This window comes from Pezoporus flaviventris, unplaced genomic scaffold, assembly GCF_033815535.1.
Source record: "Pezoporus flaviventris isolate CSIRO_AGI_PZ_B2104156 unplaced genomic scaffold, CSIRO_AGI_Pfla_v1 ptg000047l, whole genome shotgun sequence".
Taxonomy (NCBI): Eukaryota; Metazoa; Chordata; class Aves; order Psittaciformes; family Psittacidae; genus Pezoporus; species Pezoporus flaviventris.
Genome location: NW_026892595.1, coordinates 8,747,408 through 8,764,212, shown reverse-complemented (window position 1 = coordinate 8,764,212; position 16,805 = coordinate 8,747,408). Strand labels below are relative to the sequence as shown.

General features: G+C 40.8%; 1 non-coding gene across 1 annotated transcript; it reads right to left on the bottom strand.

The window, feature by feature from the left end:
* Positions 1-2,432: 2,432 nt before the first annotated feature.
* On the bottom strand, positions 2,433-2,506 carry TRNAN-GUU (transfer RNA asparagine (anticodon GUU)). The gene has a single exon. It is a non-coding gene; the product is annotated as a tRNA-Asn (tRNA).
* Positions 2,507-16,805: the final 14,299 nt, after the last annotated feature.

Sequence of the window (16,805 nt, the reverse complement as noted above, 5' to 3'; positions counted from 1 at the left end):
TCTCCTGCTGCAGTAATGACATCAACAGCTGGCTCAAAGTAAGTCTTAACCAAATGAAAATGTGAGTTCAATAAGTCCCCAAACAATACCAAGGACTGTCTCATCAGCCTTGGCAGAACTTCAGGAAACAGTGTTCTTGCTGCCATCACATACCACAGTGGTAACCGCTCTGTAGGCTTCATTTTGTTAGTTTCCTTGTTTGCCAGTAACCCAATATATAGTGAATGACAGTAATCCTTCTAATCTTGCCCTGTAGTTTAGTATAATAATTCCATATTTTGAGGGTGATCTGGATGCATTTTTTCAAACACTTGCAGAACTTGTGCAGCTTGTGTTGTGATCAGCACAATTTACTGCTATTTAAATGTTTGTGTGCTGTATCCAGCCTCTATGTGCTCTCTTTTTCAAAGCTCCTTTGCTAGTTGCCAGTGTCTTGCTGTCCTTCATGAAGGTATGCAGGAGCATCAGTATGGCCAGGGCTTTTTCATGTTGCCAGACATATCATTGCATGGATTTCAGAAGTAGTTGAGTCTTCAAGAGCAAAGCACAAGGTGTTTTTCCTGGTCTCTGTCCAACAGCATTAGCTTTTGGGGAAAAAAGAAGAGAAGCTCTCCATTAAAACTGTTCCTGGTTTGGTGAGGTTTCCGCATACCTTGCTCTTGAGTACCTGTGGCACCTACATTAAAAATTGATGAAGGGTTGTACAGGCAAAGAACTGTGAAGGCATGGTTCCAGACTACTGCCTGCTTACATTCTATGGCTGATTTTAATGCAAGAGTAAGAAGGTTTGTCCTTGTGCCTGAGTAATGTCTGGTCTTTTCTGTTTGAGTTAAAATGGTTGTGATGATTAACTGAAGATTTTTTTCTTCACATTACTGGTTTCTGTAGGATCTATGCGCATTTTACGTACAGCGATAGCAAAATTCCTGAAGTTCTAGAGCTCTTGGGTTCTAGTACTTTATTTTGGAAGCTTAAAAAACTGAAACCTCAGAAGAAACCTTAAAAATAGAAGTGTCAAGTCATGATCAGAAGAAAACTTTTCTAGTGTTTTTCTATGTATCATCAACTCTGGATTTACTTGGTTCTGGGAGCAAGTCTGGTTCAGTCCTTTTGACAGAAGTGCATGGTTCCCAGTTCTTAATGCTTGTCAGGGTGGACTTTTGGATCTGAGGAGGGTGGCTGTCAAGATTTTCTTCAACACAGCTAGGTCTCTGCAGCTTCTCATTACAATTTAGGATTAGGAGCAAACACATAAACTGAGTCTCAGGGAAGAGCAGTAACAGCTGCCCAAAGTGTGATGGCAGTTTTAATAATGTATAATTCATCATATACACAAAATATGTTGTATTATAATATCAAACAATAATATTGAACATAATGTATAAATATTTTATATTGGTTAAAGATTATGAATCATCTCTGAACTTTCAAAAAGTGGATTATTTTAATTCAGGGTAGGCATGACACAAAAAGTCTGTAGACAGATGTCATCCAGAAGAACAGAAGGAAGGATGCCTATGGAAACAAGAGCTGGGCTTTATATACTGACAGTGCCTGAGGTTGGTGTGAAATTAAAGCTGAAGCTCTAGATTGACTGGGTATTCTGGGTGCCAGAGGTCAGAGATCACATCTGTCTGTAATTTGATTTGGATTTCTCCCTGAACAGTATGCTGAATGTAGAACAGTTCAGGTTGGAAGTGGGCTCTGGAGGTCACCTGGTCCAACCCCTCTGCTCAAGCAGGGACACCTGGAGGAGGCTGCCCAGGACTGCGTCCAGATGGCTTTTTAGTGTCTTCAAGGAGGGAGATTCCGCAACCTCTCCGAACAGCTTACACCAGTGCTTGGTCACCCTCTTGGTGAAAAAGGTTTCCTGATGTTCAGATAGAATCCCTTGTGTTTCAGTTTGTGCCTGTTGCTTCTTGTCCTGTCACTGAGCACTGCTGAATAGAGCCTGGCTCTGCCATTTGTTCCCTCCCTTCAGGTATTTATATAGATTGACAAGATTCCTCCTGAACCTAATCTCATTGAGGCTTAACAAGTCCCAGCTTCCTCAGTCTTTCCTCATAGAAGAGATGCTCTTATACCTTAATTGTCCCTGTGGACTTTTTTTGAGACCCCTGTATGTTCATGTCTCTCTTGTACTGGACAGAATTGGACACAGCACTCCAGGTGTAGCCTCACCAGTGCTGAGGAGAGAGGGAGGATCACTTACCTCAACCTGCTGGCAATGCTTCTCCTAGTGCAGCCCAAGAGACTCTTTGCAGCCTTGTTGATGTCGAGCAGAATTCCCAGGTCTTTTTGTGCCAAGCTGCTTTTCAATGGGGTGGCCTTCAGCATCTACTGATGCCTGGGGTTGTTGCTCTCCAGGGCAGGACTTGGCACTTCCCATTGTTGGGCTTCATGAGGTTCTAATCAGGCCTCAAAAGGGAGCCCGTCCCTGGGTGGGCTCGAACCACCAACCTTTCGGTTAACAGCCGAACGCGCTAACCGATTGCGCCACAGAGACTGGTGTGCATGATTTTTCTTCAAAGGCTCTGTATCCCTGATTGTGTTTGGTACCTGCTTCTGGTGGTTCTATGTGTTGGGCAGTGACAGACCAGTGCTGCTGGCACACCTGATGTGTTACCATGTCAGAGTATTGGAATAGATGGGGTGTGAAAGCTGAAATTCTTTCCATTTGAAGAGCTAGCTATTCCTTACCACTTATCTCCCTCAGAAGAGGAGGGCTTGGGGTCATGTCGTGCTAGGCCATCTGCTAGTACTTCAGAGGTGGGTTAACAGCACTCTTATCTAGTGCTATAGCTAGTTTCTCTAGTTCCTGTATCTTTCCCTAAGCTACAGAAAGGCACTACAATGCCCACATGCTTTTTGTGCTTGGAGGCATGGTTATAAGTCTGAAAACCTGTGTGGCTATCAATGTTAATGCAATTACAGTGAAACAGAGGTGCACTTCAGAGCATGGGTTAACATCTGAGATGCTGACTGCAGTGTTCTCACTGCATCTGGAGGTGGGATAAGATGGCTCTTGGGTGGGTGTTAATAAACAGCAAAAAGTTCATGGTAAAAGTTGCATTTTTATTTCAGGTTTCTCAAGTGTTCTACCTCAAAGAAAGCACTGATAACTTCAGTTTATAGCGGGCATATATATCTTTCACTGACATTCGCCAGCCAGGAAAAGATGGAGCCTTTCATTCTGTATGCCCTTATGTATTGATGGAAACCAAAAGATATGGAAGACTGCGAAGCGTGACAGGAGCAGAGTTCTGTTCACCTAATGAATCTGTACCTGTTTTATGTCTAGTTTCCTGACAGAAGGGAGCTGTGTTTTAGTATCTTTGCCTTTTTTGTTGTTCATTTGGTAAAGAAAATACAGCAAAATGTTGGCTTTTAAATGGTTTAATTTTTTTTTTTTTAAAGAAGCTGAATCTCTGCATGGTTGCTTTTTGTGGTGCTGCTATCAGTGTTGCTGGCAAAGCACTGTTGTAACTGAGCTGTGTAAGCATAGGAGGATGCTTCAGTGGGAAATTGTTAGAAGGAGTTTGAGCAATTTTGTTTTGGAGGGACAGAAACTGGTAAGTGCAGAAAAGCTTACTATGAGAGGTAGCAGCAGCAGATAGCCTCTCCGAGTATAGAGTTTGACAGAGAGCACCTACCTTTCCCTTCCTTTGGTGTTTTAAGCTATACTGTAATTAAGTCTACGTCATGTGCCTCAAAGCAGTGGTGTGGGTCTGTCCCACAGTGTGCGCTAGGATCTTAGTCCACCAGCTGCTCCCCTTGAGCTAAAGGGGATGCTGCTTGGCTCCTGCTTGGCCTGCACACCCTGCTGTTGTCCTGCCAGGATCCCTGGCATGAGGCAAAGGTACAGATCCAGGCTTCATCCTGAGCTGGAATTGGAGGGTAGCTGGGCTGTATATGGGCCTGGGAGCTAAAATATCCTCACAGCTGGCAGAGCTTAAATGTAGCCATAGGAACATAAGAAGGAGTCCAGAAAGTTGCAAAGCCAAATGTGCTCGGTGCAGGACCTCACGGGTTTTAGTGAAGTGTTAATAATGGTCTCTCAGACAGTTTCCAACATAATCTGTTGGAGCACTGACGGTATTTAAGATTTGGCAATAATGCTTGAATTTACAAATTGTTGGTTTTCAAGACCACAGGCAGTATTTGTAGAGGCTTTTCTGTAACTTACAGTGTTTGAGTCAAAGCTCGTAGGAGAGGAAAAACTTACTAAATTAGCAGGTCTAGTTGGAAGAGACAAGTGTTAAGGCACAGAGCTCCTTTTTCAGGTACATGAAATGGCTGTAATAATGCTATTATCACAGCATCTCTGTTTCTCAGTGTGAACCAGAGGATATAACAATGCCTTTTTGTGTCAGGTCTGAATGCCAGTGCCTCCCTCTACCTATGCAGCAATGCAGCTAGAAAGATGGCAAAGGAGTAAGAATGTGAAAAGCATCATTGGACTGTTAACATGGCACAGACATGGGTGGTAGTTCAGGTACTGGTGGCAGTGTGGCTGAAGCAGCACAGAGCTCAATAGCTGAATGTAACTCTCCAGAAAGCAGGCTGCTTCCTGGGGTTTCTCTGGTTTGGTGCCACAGGGACTGTGTTTGGGAATGGACCTGAAATGGGCCTTCTCTGGCTGTGAAGTTTGACTGTCTGACCTCCCTCCAAGGGAGGGGGGGGGGACACGGACGGACAGATGGACACCTTCCTACCACGCTATTTGTTTCTCTTAGGGTTGTGTGCTAGCTGGCAAATGGAAGAAAGAAAACTCTTGTTTCACAGGCAAGCATGATGAAATGCAATGGAGTGAGCCAGCAGGTGAGTTTAACCCTGGGAATATCCTTCCTGCTTCTCTTCTCCTTTAAACAACAAGAAAAAGACATCTTCTGGTCTTGCCAAGAGGAGAGGCAAACTGTGAGGCTGGAGCAATCAAAAAGAAGTGGAATGAAGTTTTGCCTGTAAGTTCCGGATAGGTAGCAGTGATACCCAAAGGTCTGCAATGATGTGCTTCCTTTCAAAAATACAAGTAGATTCTGAGCTTAGCGGAAATTATTTGCAATGTTTTTCATAATAATAGTCAGAAGCAATAAAAGCATTTAAATGCATTTGCCATGCCCTCCAGAAAAGTCAGACTGTATACATATTGGAACTTTTTATCATACTAGCTTGAAGTCTGAATGTACCCTTTGTTTGCAGACTCCTGCTCTGCTCAGACTAAAAGGACTTTAAGACACCACAGTAGTATTTCTCTCTACCCTGAGAAAGGATCAAGTACACTCAAACCGTTCATGTATATAAAATATTCTTTCAAGAAACCCAACAATGAAGATTTTATTGCTCAGCAGACAACCTCTTCCACTGTTTTTGGAACCTTGATAATGGAAATCTAATCCTTCTGTTTAACCTTTATTTCCTTTGCTGTGATGAGAGTGCGTTCCCTTAGCTGGGGCTTCTGCTGAAACCTGTGTTTGCCAGGTGATGCTGACGTGGCCAGTGGAATCGAGCTGACAGTTGTTTCATTTATGACATGTAAAACAAAGAAGCAGTTGCATTTCCTGCAGAATAGGAAAGCTGCTCGTTGTAAAGCAATGTCTTTTCATTTTTTTTCCTTTTGGGTAATACAGTACAGAACTAGTAATGTAATCTCTCTCTGGGCCTGTACCTCTTTTTTTAATGCATCACTGTCTGTGGAAATGAACCATATAAAAAAACTTAAACAGAGTAATGCACTTAGTTCTCAGTGTGGCTCTGAGGAAAGCAGCTTAACTGCTCTGTGTCCCTCTACTCTGTACATAAGAAAACACCTCTGAGGCCTTTTTTGTTCACAACCCCCTGAGTTTTTAGTTTAATGGCCCTGTGGTAGGCCACATGTTTCAGAATGTCTACTTGGAGTTTTGTCTCCTCGGTGAACCCTAAAAAGCTGTGGTATTGTTACCAGCTACTCCTGAGCTGAGGCAAATCCTTGGGGGTGATTGGCCTGAGATCAGCAGTGCGCAGGAACCAAGTCAGCAGACTTGGAAATGTATGAAAACATGTTAAGGGAAAACAAATGCTGAAGAGCCCCTAATTTATCTAGCAGATGGTGTTTGGGGTTTGGGTTGGTTTTTTTTCCTATTATAAATAAATCATATAATTGAGAATTGTTTCAGTTCAGTTACTTAAATTTGTGTTTTCCTGTTTGCTCTCTGCTTATGCGCCTGTCTTGACCGAGGCCTGTGCTCGATGGCTCCTGCCGTGTTTAGTCCTGGTAGCATTGTGAGGCTGAAATCTTTTGGAGTGGCTGTTATTAATCTGTTAGCAACCACATGCAAGTGATTAAGATCAGTGTGGTTTCCTTATATTTAGTGGAAAGTTCTAGGTCTAATGTTAATTTAGTAATAAAAGGAGATTAGACTGGAAATATTTTAGGGATGTTCAGTCTTACAGGGATGGCTGAAAATGGGAAGGGAAGGAATTACATGGCACTGAGACAGCAGCATAGTTTACGGGTAGCTTATGCTAAAGAATACCATGATATTTTGTAATTACTTGCAAACACTCGCTGTCTGTATTGCAAGAAGGATTTAGTATCTCTAATAGGGGAACTATTTAAATAAAGCAGTTGCTATCTGTTAGCAAGGTGTTATGTACCCTCTGAATGTTTCATGTCTCAAATTATGTGCTAGAAATGTGTACCATGATGGAGAGTGATGTCTTCTCCCACAGACGAGACTGAAGTCCATTCTATGTTATCAGAGCTATCAGTGATAGCAAAGGGGCTGGAAAAGAAGTGCTCTGCATTCTGACCTACACCTATCATGCAGGCAAAGTCTTCTGCATCCATCCTTGCAAGCAGGATGCACTCTTTATCCCCCTTGATTCCTAGATACTTTTACAGCATAACTTAACTGACATGAGGAAGCAAGAGAGCAAAGGGGGAAGCATACGTGAGGAAAAAGTAGGCCAGTGAAGGTCCAAGACAGAATCTGCTCCTTTCTATCTCCACCAGCCCCAAACTGTGTGCAAGACAGATTGGCATAAAGGTCCCTCCTTAGAACTCTGCCATTGATGAAGTACATGTGTGCATTGTATGAAAAAATGATATCTAATCATGTGTAAAATAACTTTAAGATGTGAGAGTTTGTGTGTGTTCTTGTGCTCTGTAGTCTCTGCCTCCCTTGCAGATTCTCCTGTAGGCTTTGCAAGGGTTAGATGAGTTTGCCACCAAGCAGAACTCTTTCCTCCAGAGCTTTTTTCTTTAAAATGACCTATTGAAAAATCCCCTTTTTCCTGTGCACAACTGATTTTTATGAAGTCCTGTCAAATCTTCTAATCCAGTTTTGGTCTTCTGATGCAATTTTCTTTTATCACAAAACCCAGCTCTCCAAATTTGCCAAAGAAAACACCGGGTGCTATAGAAAGGCCATTTTAAATGAAGCTGTTCATAGGAGCCTGTTAGGAAAGTGAAAAAGAAAAAAAGACAAAAGGCGATGTGTTTTTCATATCTTATATATACATTAAAAAAAAAAAAAACAACACTTTCTTTTATGCTCTGATTAGAGACCAAGTGGACCCTTGAAACCACAATCTCTTTCCTTGCTGAAATTTTATATCTCTCACTTAATAAGGGGCCACGTATGTGCTGGAATTTTTATTTAAAGACCAATGTGAATGTTGTTACTAAATTTTCAGGCATGACTAGGAAATGCTTCTAAATGAGACTTTCCAAGCTGATATGGGAGAAAGAAAATAGTATATTTGTGTTGGGCACCTGAAGCCATCTATTATCACAGCACATGAGCTCTCTCAACCATTGGCCTTCTGCAGTGCTTTGAGATAGGCTTGTGGAATAACTGCAAATGGTTCTTGATTTCTGCAGAAGCTTTTAGGTGGCAAACTCCTTTGAGTATCTGGGCACAAATTATTTGTGTAAAATCCCACAAGAAGACAGAAACCTGGAGGCTGAACTAGCATGCCAAGTGCCCCCCTAGTGTCCTTGAACCAATCAGTTCTTTCCACCCAGTTCAGTGGTTGTAGCTTCTCTGAAATACTCTATATAAGCTTCATTTAGGTGCACTGGAAACTTGGAGAAATAGGGATTATAGCCTCATTCAGGGGCCATTAGTCTGTTTACCCAAGGTCAGCACTGTTGCTCTAGCTCTATGGCTTTGAGTAAGAGAGAGGACTCAGTTATGCTTCTTCTGGATTAGAGCAGGCTTCAGTTACAGTTTTGCTTTCAGAAAGAATGATGTAGAGAGAATGTGCTGGATATGTGCTCTTTCAATAATCCAAATGATCAAATTTCAAATGATCCTCATGTCTCTATAGATTTGTCATCTTCAGCAGTCGGTTAAAGTTTGGTTGGTTGAGTTTTGTCTTGGTTTGTTTTTTCTTTTTGTCTCTTAGAATTTTTACACCTTTCGGTGAAAATGGAGTGCCTGCAGTGTTGTGCCTGCAGTAGTGGATGATATTTACCTTGTGAGCAATGTCAGTTTAATCTATTGAGCATGGGGCTTACAGATAAAAAGTGGTGTGGGCTTTTTCTTCAGCTTATCCATCTGAACATGATGTATCCAAGTCCTAAAAGCTGTCATTTTCCTTGCTGCTCACTTTGTGTTTTCCCCAAAGAAGAAAACCAGATTTTCCAGCTGAGACCCATTTCCAATAAATGGTGTTTAAAAATATTTAATTCTGCCAGCAATTCTACTTTCTGTCCAATCTCATTTAAAGAATAATGCTCTTGACTCATCTTCTGTTGCCATTTGTCCCTCACACAACCTGTTTAGTGCAGTTACATGCAGCTCTGGAGGCTATAAAAGCCTTTAGCCATCCTTTCAGTTCCTGGTATAGTTCTACTCTCTGGTTCATGCCTCCCATCAGCACAGTGATTTTCCTTTCAGTTCACAAACAAAATCTCTCAGCAAAGCTCCCTGACATTCTGCAAATGCAGCTCTTTGTGCTTTACAGGTGGAGAAATTGATCCCTTCTGTACATGCTGGCTTCAGGATTAACATGACATTTTTTTCATTTATCTTAGTAAGCATGTTAAAAATCACACCTTTAGCTTAACTGGTTTGAGCTGGCCATGTAGAGAAGGCCAGAGATGGAGCACACAGAGTGACTGCCTTAAAATTGGGCAAAAATGATTACTTCATCCTGTAGTGGCTGAATGGCTCCAGATGGCTTTTGTTGTATTGTACAAGAAACCTCTGTCTGAGGCAGTGTCAGGATTAACATCCTGGCTGCTTTGTTCCCTTTCCCAGTATGCTACTCTGACTACATGGGTGCTCTGAAAATGACTGTAAAGTCATAGGTGAGAAAGTAATTCCCACAAAGGATAACTCAATAGGCAGATCTTTGCAAAGTAAGGAAGCTGTTGGGGGTGGGGAGTGAGTTATTAATCCCAGAGTAAAAAACCAAGAGACACAGAAATGCAGCAAGGGAGGAAGAGCGGAATTGGTTTTGGATCAAGTGTTTTTCGAGGTCTCTTCCATAAGATGGCAGCAGCTTATTCTGTGAACTGGACTGGAAGACTGAGGTGGAGTATCTGCTGGAAGCCATACTGATCAGCCATTCAGATTTCATAGGTTTTCTCTCTATTTGCTTGGTACACATCCCTTATAATTGCCCCAGTATAGGTCAGTTAGGAACCATACTAGACCATATTCTGTTGTCTGATACATTGGTGACTTGATTTTGTTTTTAATAAATATAGGCACAGATGCTAAAAGGCAAACTCTGCAAGGGAGTTGTTAATAGCAAATGACACTTTTGCATTTGCAGGGTTTGAGTGTGCAGGATACAGGGAGAGTGACAGGTTTGCTTGACCTCTTTTGGATTTGAAGCGTTTCATTTTGCATGGTTATTTTGTTAATAACTGCCCAAAGCAGCTTGAGTTCTGAGAGCAGAAGAGACAGAAAAGCAATTGGGATTTTCTCTCCTCAAAACAATAGAGATCTGTTTAATGACACTGAACTATTTCAGTGGAATCAAACATTCATTTTCTTTTGTAGAGGGGGATTGTGGAGATAGGGGATTTTATTTTTCTCCTAACAGAAAGCAGTGGAAGAAAAAGCGTTTGAGAGGACCTATTTTCTGAAGTCTTACAACATAAAGAATTTTGTATTTCGGCTATTTTCACCTTCCCTTCTAAATGTTTTCCGTACTTTCAGTGACACCCACAGTGGTGTGTGCAGTATGTTTATGCAGTTTGACTGTTTCCAGTTTTTTGAGACATTCTTCTCTGCAGATGCAGACACCCTGTTAGTTCCAAGTATTTAACAGCCACAAACTGCTGTGATACCCTTTAATAGAAGATTCAATTTAAATGCGAATTACGAATAATTTTGTCAGTGTTTGTTCTTATTCTGAATAGCTGGAAAACATGGGAGGAGCTATGAGCAGCCTATTTTTGGCTTTCGCTGGTGCTTACACTTACTGGCTAATGTTAGTCATCTGGTTTTTGTTTCCTGTGGCCCATTAGTATCCAATCTATCAAGTGCACAGGAGTCACAGTAACAAAGCTATAAACTTGAAGAGTGGAAAGAATAAGAGCTTGTGGTATTTGCCTCCCATTTGTTTTTAAATTACACTATTCAACTTCCGTGAATCTGATTTCTGTGTGTTGATGGACTGTTACAGCACAGCCCAAATGGGGTTTGTCACGAGCGGTCCAGACGCTGCTCTTCTCTAATTGAGAAGCTGGCTTGTGGAAGACCCCAGGGCTGGATCTTGTCTGGAAGTGAATGGGCCAGAAAGTGCAAGTATGAGTGGTTTCCACAGGTGTGCTGGGAAAGAGATGCACCCAAATTACTAATGACAGGAGTCTGATAGTTTTAATCCTGGAGGAGAGCTTAGGGGTTTAGAGCCTGAGAGCATCTCTTTCTTAACTATTGAACCTGCTTTTCTACTGAAACATCAGCTGAGATGGGTGGCTTTAGCCCCTTTTCCTTGCTCTGAATCGTGCCCCAACTTGAACTAGGAAAAGGACTTCTCAAATTTTGGCTAGTGGTGAAGTTTAAACTCTTTGAAGAAGTTATGCTTGGCAAGAAATGCAATATTTTAAGGGGTCATTTCATTGTTACTGGTTTTCACTGTGTGTGCTGCCCGATTTATACCAGGGAGACTCCTGGAATGTGTGTCCTGGTGACTTCTTTTCTTTCCAATTAACTTTAAAGAAATAAAAAGAGAGATGAAAGGAAGTTATTTGAATAATATTTAAAATGTTCTATTTATTCTAGAAAGGTTCACATTCTTTCCAAGAGTCTACTTTCTTTCGCTTTCAGAATGGAGACTTTTCAACTCAAATTATTTGTATTGTGATAGCATCCAGAGACTCACACTGAATGTGCAAAGCTGGCTTGTGGCACTGAGCACAGGAACAGATGAGCACAGACCTAGAGCCTGGATGGAGAGGACCTAGTTCAAAACAAAGTTCCTGGCTTACACAGTTTAGGTGGAGCTGGTGAGGCTGGGAGTCATGGCCCAACGTGTAGCTGAGTGTTAGCCTAAGGATGGGGCTTTCCATGGCCACATAAAGTGCTTTGTTTTAGTTTGTGCAAAGTTTTGTTAGAGAACAAGTTAATGGCAATAATTTTGGTTAGTAACTAATTCTTTGGAGCAAATGGCTTTAAGTCAATTGTGTATCAGATGTTGCCACATCATTACTTTGTTCTGGTGTTTAGCCACAAATAACTTATGGCAATGTTTTTGTACTATAATACACCATAATTTACTTCTAGCAAGCATGTAATTCCTAAGAGACAGAGTGGCATTCAGCCTGTATGTTCTCTGGTCCACTCAACATTGAATCCAACACAATGGGTGCAGCTGAATGATTTAATGTCATCCTGAAAGAATTTGCACAGGCTGCTGAAAAAGAAAACAGGCTGTGGAAATAAATTGTAACTAGATGTGTTCTTAAATATGGGGCTACAATGCACACAGAGGTTGTATAATGCTGTCTCCTACTGAACTTATTCAACAGTCTTAAGTTCCTGTGGCATAAGAGGAAGAAAAGGCATCCTGCAGAGTAAATTCCATTAAACAGTAAATTCTGTGAAATGCTCCTTTCCTGTTGGACAGGTGGAAGCTCAGGATTCCAGGACAGTTCAGGAGAAATATGAGATTCATACCAAGCATGAAGGTATTCTGTTTATTGACACACTGGTGGAAGGAAGAGTGAGGAATCCAATAAATCTGCTAAATTCTCCCTACTAGGTGGAGGTACCCTGGGGAGTTTTCAAGTCTGCTGTGTATCAAAACAAACAGCTTGCTAGGTCACTGGGTATTCATGGGCTGGGAGAAAAAAGATGCCGTGGAGCTAAGCATTAGCTTTTGAATAGGTTGGCCTGCAGTATTATATGCCAGAGCTGGCACTTGGTACAAATATAACTGTTCCTGTGGCAAGATCCTGACATGATGTTACCACTTGGTATTGGCTTGCATTACAGCAAAATCAACAGAAATTTGGCATTTTGCTTGATAAGCCCAATTATCTGCTGGACACATAAAGGGTTGATGCTTGTTTCATTAGGGTAGAGAAACAACTAACCTCTGGCTCGCAGCACTTTTAGGAAACTGACTTGGTTTCAATTTTGTAGGGGTTCTGTCTTAAAATTGTCAGTTTTCAACTCGTAGAGGCTGTTTACCTTTTATTTACTGGAGAAGCCATGTGATTCCTTGCATTAGGGTGTTCATTAATTCTGCTCTCTTTTCACTATGTCAGAAACCTACTAAAAAGAGTTCAGAAAGTTTCCAGGCCAGATATTTCAGTGTACTTTAGACTATTTTACTTCTAGTTTATTTTATTTAAAATTAAACTTGAATGCTTTCCTGAATATGGGCCTAAATAAATCACTTTTATTTCTAAAACAATGGAACTAACTTCAACCAATACTCAGAAGGATTATCACTGAACAAATGTAATGCTTGCTATATGGTTTTGTATGCTGCTCTTGAAATAGTCAGAAAGCATCTGTAAATCAGGGGTTTTGGTACAGTTGTCCCCAGTGCTGCAATAGGATCTGCCAGTTAGGAAGACTGCTGCACCTGAATCCCACTGAACTTCAGGGGCCTTTGTGTGAGGATATGCACCCAGGGTGAATTTTGTCACAAAGTGGAGGTTGTGGTGTTGAAAATGTGAGTCCTCTTGCAGTACCTCTTGTGCAGGGGAATGACATCCTTATGGCTGCAAGAGTTTAAGCAGGTTGCTATTTACTTATTGCTGCTAGTTTTTAGTTGAAAGGTAGTTAAAAATGGACTAAAGAGACGAGCCACAGAAGTTTTCCTTACGCTGTTGCCTTGGTACAGGCTGATGACATTTACCCTAAAGTGCCCGCTCTTGTAGAAAACTACCAATAAAATACGTACCGGTAAGAAGCCAATTTATGTACCAGAAATGACTACATGTGTTACATAATTAGAATACCTGCCTGACTTCTGAAACCCATTGCTGCCGGGCCTGCTTTTAATCTAGCATCGTCTCTTCAGTTTATGAGATGAAATGTAGCTGGGGATCATTATGAGAACCAGATGGAGAGCCTGGCTGGAGGGCTGGCGGGAATGGAGACTACTTTGGCCTGCTCCGGGCTGAGCGTACTGTGTACCTTCGAATGATACCTTAATCCATGATAAAGACAGACAGCTCACTTTTCCAAAATCAAAACCATATTCGTCAGTGATAGCCTCCTTCCAACAGGGTACAGGCTACTGCTCCGAGAGATACAATCTGGAACAGCTTGATACAGGCAGAACTAGATGGCTACACATGGATAAGATAAAATCATTCAGCTACCTAATAAATAAATTTGAAAGATGTTCTAAGATGATACAAATTCAAGTACTAACTTGATTTATTATCCCAGAGGGATGTTTGCTCCACCTTTCAGTCACTGAATCCTGATTTATCGTAGATGTTTTTAGGCTTGATTTTTATTTTCTTTTTTTTAAGAAAGAAAAGCTGTAAAATGTAGCTGGTTGACCTAGCTCTCTCTGCCCAGCTAGCTCCATGCTGCTTAAATTAATATGACTCATTCAAAAATGTAGTTGAATGAGTGGGTTTTCAAGTTAAAAAAGGATTCAGTTTTGGTAACTAAATGTTATTTCTACATGGTAAAATACCAGTAGAAGTCAATAAGCTGTAAAAGTAAATATATTAAAGAATTCTTATGCATCATGATTTTCCTCTTGCCATAGAGGGAAAAGATTGTATTTTATACAGGAACTGAGATGTTTCCCTTTCTGTAGTCCTGTGTGGATTTAACTAAAGCAGCAACTAAGAGAAACAAGAGTTTCATAAAGAAAGCCTTGTTGATAATTATAGCGTGGTTGTAAGCGTATGTTCATAGCCTTTATTTTTCTTGTTCAGAACTTTATTATAGGTCTTTCTTTAAGTTTCAAATGACTCTTGATACTTGGCATGTGTGAGACTTTAGGTAAATAAACATGACTTGTTATTTTGGTACAATACTTCAAATAGGTATTTGAAAGGGTGTGTTCTTTGTTTGACTGCATGTGACTCTTATAAATCTATAAACTAACTATTCTAAACCAGATTATCAGATTGTAAATAAGGTAGGATAGAGCTAGAGGGAGAAATAAATACTGTTTCTAGTTAACAATTACAGTTCTAGCAAATCGCCCTTACACGAAGCAGGTATAAATTATGTATTGGTTGTTCAAAGTTTTCATCATGGTTAGAGTTAGAAAAATTAACCGTAAAAGCATAAAGTCATTGTGATCATTTGTCAAATGACAGTCTGTATTTATGTTTGCAGAAAAGTGAGTATGTTTGACAGCTGCCTTTTGAGCAATCTATTGTGTTTTTGATGATCTGTGTATTCCATCAGGGGTAGAAGATGGTTGAGGAAAATGTGAAACTTGGTTTACCAAGTTCTGTCTACAAAGACAAAATATCTTTCTGGCTAGGATTTTGCCTGTTGCTTTTTTAGTACCTCTTGAACTCCAAAGGTGTCATTTCTATAACGTAGCCCTTCACTTGTGAACAATTTGGTGATAGCAGTAACCTTCAAAGGTAAGGCATTCATTGATCTGGAAGAAAAACTTTAATCTATGCAGCCTCTTTCCTTTCCTGCTAATGTTCTCTTTGGTAAACAATTTGCATTAAACCCCCAGAGTCCTCAGCACCAAGAGTATGACAAATGCAAGTCTGTATTCTCTGTTATATGCCACAGTCTTTTAACCATTGTGTGTGCTGGTGAATTATTTTCACAAACCATTGATTCAAACAGCTGTGGACTCTAGAACAGCATGTTTCAAAACTTTGAAGGCTTAGACCTTACAAACAAAAGACCTTCAATCCACCCGAAGAGTGTGATCTTACAGGCACAGTTTACAGTGCTGCTGCTTACAGCATTTCATAGATGACCAGATATAAGCTTGATAGAGTTCTCCTTTCTCTAATTTATTATGTTCATGTTTTGCTGGAACTGATAGCAAAATTAATCATGCCAGTCCTTTTTTATTTATTTATTTTTGTTTTAATACTTAGAAGTGTTACATTTCAGAGAGCCAGGCCTTAAGATGTATTCCCTCTGTTTTGAACTGGTAGTGTCTCCATTTGCATATGACACCATGAATTTCTCTATTTATTCTTTTAGTCAGGAAAAGAGAAAAACATTCCATGCCTGTTATAAGTTATGACAAATTAATTTACTGATTTTTTTTTTTTTTAACATGCTGAAAAACCAAGCACTCATAGTCTGTCTGGTTCAGATTTGTTCTCTCCAAAGGTGTTATGCTGCTCCTTATTCACGCTTTATTTGGGATTCCAGCCATTTAAAGAATGTTATCCTACTATTATATACAATGCATTTGTTTTATTGCACATACTTACATTGTTATTTAATGCCACCCAGAGTTTTCAAGGTGGCTTAGAGTGTAAGGGCAGTGTCAACTATTAACATCTACAACTTAAACCAGACCTGATACAGTAAAGGGAAAAACGTTAATCACAAGATGCATGGGTGTCATCAGTGTAAGTTGCCCTTGCATGGTAAGACAAATCATGGGCTGATAAAGCTTGGTTTTAGTCTAACTCCTGACTACACCTAGAGCAGCAGGTGGGCTTCTGATAATGCTGCACCAAGAAAGGTGGTGGCAGAGCATCTCTGTACAGGTGGCTCACACCCAAACTAGATGATGGACAGGAGGAAGGGAGGGATGATGTCCTGTGACAGATCACTGACAGGGAAAGACACAGTCTTGGGAGTAAGTTACGCTTAAACTTAAGGCAATGCTGAATGGGGAGCTGTGAATGGCATTGGATACAGAGACTAGCAGGGCCAAAGCCAAAAACCAGTCTAATTTTTTATTTGCAGCTTCGTTGCCTGTGCCTCAAGGGGACATTTTGCGTGGCTTAAGGCAACACTGAAAGAAGGACATGACAGGGACAATGGGTGAGTTAATTCTCATCTGAGTCAAGGCTCTCTGCCTGTCATTTGCTTCATGTACAATATATTTCAGAGTGAAGAGCCCAGCTACAGCGAATTGTTCCACAAAGAAGAAAGCTAAGCTTTTCACCATCTAATCAATATTTCCTGAAGAGATGCCAGTGTCTGCTGAGAAGAATTATGATCTTTCTGCCATAAATTGTGTTATTTGTGACCCTAAACCTCCCCTTCCCAGATGTCCTCTCTCCTGATGAGTGACATTTAGAACAGGAATATGAGCATTTAGGACAAGGACAGGGTGTGCTACAAAACACATACTTGGGTGCTCTGCAGCTAATAATCTTCAAGTTACGATGATAAGTTTTGGGAAATTCAGCATGCCTCAGTACATAAGCCAGATTCCTGGCATTT